Source organism: Condylura cristata, unplaced genomic scaffold (assembly GCF_000260355.1).
Source record: "Condylura cristata isolate star-nosed mole 26May11 unplaced genomic scaffold, ConCri1.0 scaffold00050, whole genome shotgun sequence".
NCBI lineage: Eukaryota > Metazoa > Chordata > Mammalia > Eulipotyphla > Talpidae > Condylura > Condylura cristata.
This window is the reverse complement of record NW_004567151.1, coordinates 772,443-776,540: the sequence shown is the minus strand read 5'-3', so window position 1 is coordinate 776,540 and position 4,098 is coordinate 772,443.

The following is a 4,098-nucleotide window of genomic DNA, read 5'->3' as shown; positions in this document are numbered from 1 at the left end:
ACCAACCTCATGAGCCCAGATGCAACCCCTCCTGGAGTCTCCCTGCCCAGGGCCCAGGGCTGGGACCCACGGTGGGTGCCCCGTGGCCTCATTTACTGAGGTACCAGGCTCAGCCTCTGCGTGCATTCTGACTCCATCGGGAGCTTGCTGTCTCTGGCCCCACTGCAAGTGGGCGCAGGCGAGGGTAGCTCTGGACGGCGCTCATGTCTGCCCAGGCCGAGCCTGCGGTCTGGTCCCTGCCTCGCTCCTGTGACTTCTTGGGTGGGCACCCCTGTCCCTCTCTCCAAGATCCCCCGGGACCTGGGCCTCCACAATATTTCTCGAGGAATAAATCCAAAGGGAATAAGCCTGACCGTCTCTGAACGCACCCTTAAAGATATTCATTAAAAATCCCCCCTGCGGGCCCTCCCTGGTGGCGCAGCAGGTTAAAGCTCAGCACTAAGAAGCTAAAGCCACGTCTGCATGAGTTCGATCCCCGCCTGCCCCGGAGGGGACCCACAGGGCGCGGCAGACCTCTCCTGACCCGCCCGCTGCTCCCCTCAGCAGTGGACTTTGTCGATCTACCTGTTCTGCTCCCCACTCTGTCTCTGGGGAGTCCTCTCACTGCCCACACCTCTGGTCTGTACCCCAGTTCTGTATGAATAAAATAAATAAATCTTTAAAAAAAAATTCCCCCTGCACCCATTGAAACAAACCCCAGGCCAGTGAAGACCCTCATCCGTGTCAGCAAGAACGTCACATTCGTCCCCCGCTCCCCAGCCACGGCGCCCTGCAGACATGTTTCTGGGGGGAAAAGAGGTGCAGCTCATTTCTAGAATGAGAGGGGTTGCGTTAGCACACCAGGAAGGCCACCAGGGAGGGCCGGGCTGAGCATCTTTCTCATGGTGATGCCAAGGTCCGCATTTTCCTGTCCCCATTCGTAAGCCATTCAGAAATGATCAGTGGAATTATAAATGTCTTTCAAGCTGTTGATAAATAGACACCAGCTCCACTCGTTCAGATCCAAACGGGCAACTCGGTGTCTGTTCATGGTACTTACAGTCCTCTCATCGGGAGATGCAATGATGTTTCAGAACAATCCAAAATGAGCATGAAAACGAAGAAAACTGGATCCTTGCTTGTTTCACCCACACATTTCATAACAGCTGATTTTAAAAGAGGCCTGTTTCTTCACGACCCTTCCCAGTCCTGCCCGTACCCACAAACAACCTGTTCAGCCCTGAGTCTAGCCACTTCTTTTTTTTTTAAGATTTATTTATGGATGCTTACAGAACTGGGGTACAGGCCAGAGGGGGACAGGGGCGGCGAGAGGATTCACCAGAGACAGAGTAGGGAGCAGAACAGGCTGATTGAGTGACGAAGTCCACTGCTGAGGGGAGCAGACAAGAGTCTGCTAAGCCCTGTGGGTCACCTCCGGGGCCGGGGATCGAACTCATGCTGAAGCGGCTGCAGCTAGCTTCATAGTGCACTTTAACCCATTGCACCACCAGGGAGGCCCCCGGACCACTTATTTTTTGCCTTCACAGACAAGCAAACAGAAGCTGGTTTCCACCCACCATATCTCTACCACGCTGGTTCTGGCTGGTGACTCTTCCGGAGCGATTTACAAGGCTAAAGGACATCAAGTGGACTAATTCATGGACTGTCATCTTAGACCAAAGAAAGCTTGCCTTCTACCCTTTTGAAACTCCAAAATTGCACAAGAAGTGACAGATGGATGATTTGGGGGAAAAAAGAAATGTCAATTAATGTTTGTCGAAAAGGGTGTCAGCGAGGGTTGGCAGTGTTTCTGCTCATCGACAGCTCCCCGAGCAGTCAAAGATTAATTGAGCACCCAGGCCACCGAGCTCCGTGGGGGGGCAGGGAGAGGAGCAAGCTGCTGATTCCAGAGCATCGTTCGCGGCTGGCTGGCAGACGTGAGCTGGACGAGCACCGAGGACAGGCTGGGACATCACCATCACCAACACCCAGTGGCCAGACGTGAGATTTTCATCATTTTCTCCCTACAGTAGAGATGGATTCATTTCAAGCCCCATCCCTCTTGTGGCTAAAAGAATTCCTTTTTTGTGGACTTAAGCAGATAACTTTACGAGCAAGGTTTGCCGATGGATATAGCTCGTCGTGTGACGGACGTCTCCCCGCTGCTCCCCTCAGCCGTGGGCTTCGTCAGTCTGCCTGTTCTGCTCCCCACTCTGTCTCTGGGGCAGCCTCTCATCCCCCTGCACCTCTGGCCTGTACCCCAGTTCTGTGTGCATCAATACATAAACTCTTAAAAAAATACAATAAAATAAACTTACTTGGAAGAAGTAAAATGTGCTTTATGAATCTTTTCATCTTACTTGTGTGTCCTCCAGCCTGGGCAGGAGGGGTGTGCTCATCCCCCTCACAGGGATGAGGTGGCCGCTCTGAGCAGCGGGAGTGGGAGGAGGCGAGAGGCAGACAGCACCCTGGAATGTGATTCGACTGAGCTCGGCCCTCGAATGGATCTGCAGACGTCGCTGCCACAAGCAAACACACGCAGACTCTGTCCAAGGTGACATTTGCAGAAGTGACCTAAGGAAAGCAGTGTCCAGCAGACCGGGCCTAAGCCAACATGTCTGTGAGACCATGGCGTCCGACCAGGCTTGCTCTCGGAGACGGCAGCTAGCCCTCCTGCTAAAACAGGCTCTGGGGCCCTCCCTGGTGGCGCAGCGGGTTAAAGCGCAGCACGGTGAAGCCGGCCGCAGCCGCTGCAGCACGAGTTCGATCCCCGGCCCCGGAGGGGACCCCCAGGGCGCGGCAGGCCCCTCCTGACCCGCCCGCTGCTCCCCTCAGCAGTGTCCTTCGTCCATCCCCCTGTTCTGCTCCCCGCTCTGTCTCTGGTGAAGCCTCTCACTGCCCCCCGCACCTCTGGCCTGTCCCCCAGCGCTGCATGCATAAATAAATCTTAAAAAAAAAAAAAAAAACAGACTCTGAAGGTGTCAGCAGGCTTCGGTTGACTGGACCCGTAATGGGACTTGGGTTAATTATTGACTGATTAGGGTTCTACCTTATCTCTCCATCAGGAGCTGCCTGAAGACTTAACGGGAAACACTGCAGAGCGGGATGGACAAACTCCCAGGCCTTTGCTTCTGCTCCTCGGAGTCCTTCGGCTTCTCTTTGCCCGGGATTCACATCGAGCAGACCGGCCTGTCCTCGGAGAGATGGGGGGAGTCTCAAACACACTGGACAGGAGGGCCAGCGTCCAGGCTGTGGGTGCCCAGAGGCCCCGGCAAGCCAGTGTCCTTGAGGAAAAACGGGTTATGGGTCCAGGTTTGCCAGTGACATTTCTGGGGTGAAAAACAATGTCTGCTTCGATTGCTGGTGATGTCCTCGGTCAGCTCCAGCCCCCTGGGCAGGAGGCCCCTCCGCTAAGACCTCTGGGCGGAGGCAGGGACCGCACAGGCCCTCGGGCCCAGCTGCCCCAGATAAGAGGTGGCCCGTGTTAATGCACAGACTTCCTCCCCGCCTTCCTTTTCTAAACAGCCTCTCTTTCATGTTGGCGAATGTTGTTTTTCCATTGACTCAACATCTCGCCTCTGGTGCTAAGAGGAAAGTTGGGGGTGGGGGGGACGGTCAGATCAAAGGGGGGCAAGAAAGAGGGGGACAGTTGTGGCTCCTCACACCCGAGACACCTGCTCTGAAAGTCGGGGTCCAGCCTACAGGTTCCCCCTGAGGGAGACCAGCCTCTGATTCCCTGGGGCCTGTCCCTGCATCCAGAGCTCATTGGCCAAGAGCCCCTCAGAATCAGGCCTGGTCCCCAGGAACGTGTTCCCCAGGAGCACAGGGAAGGAGAAGAAATTCTAAGGAGAGAGGAAAGTCCATCTGGGAGGATGCAGAGCAGAAGAAGGACGACTGGGAGGAAAGGCCAGTGAGAAGGAATTAAGGCAGGAACACAGACGGAGAGAATAAAACAAAACCCAAAGAGGAAGGTGGAGAGAAAACGTGGAAAGTGGGGTCTGTTTCTGAAGACTCTGGGGTGCCCTCAGGGGCTTCCCTGGGCCGTCAAGGGGCAGCTTCAAAACCAAATCTTGATTCCAGTCTGCTAAATGTTTTGACGTGAAGGAGATAAGACGGATT